The sequence below is a fragment of the Teleopsis dalmanni genome, chromosome 1, assembly GCF_002237135.1.
Source record: "Teleopsis dalmanni isolate 2A chromosome 1, ASM223713v2, whole genome shotgun sequence".
Taxonomy (NCBI): domain Eukaryota; kingdom Metazoa; phylum Arthropoda; class Insecta; order Diptera; family Diopsidae; genus Teleopsis; species Teleopsis dalmanni.
This window is the reverse complement of record NC_051846.1, coordinates 4,694,328-4,694,610: the sequence shown is the minus strand read 5'-3', so window position 1 is coordinate 4,694,610 and position 283 is coordinate 4,694,328.

The following is a 283-nucleotide window of genomic DNA, read 5'->3' as shown; positions in this document are numbered from 1 at the left end:
GCATAGACTTTGAATACTTGTATGTACAAAAAAGCTTAGTTTGTTGTTTAGCTTGAATTTTGTAGTTCTACTGAAATTATCATAAACATCACTAAAATTCATTAAAAACAAAATAAAAAACAATTAAAAATCCATTTCAAATGTTTTGTCTATAAAATAAAAACTACAAAATTTTTCTTTCAGAAAATTTATAAAAACAAATGTTATTTTTTCAAAAATTAATTATGTATTTGAGTCGTAAATAAGAATAACGTAAATTTCCTAATTCCGGCTAACGAACCCC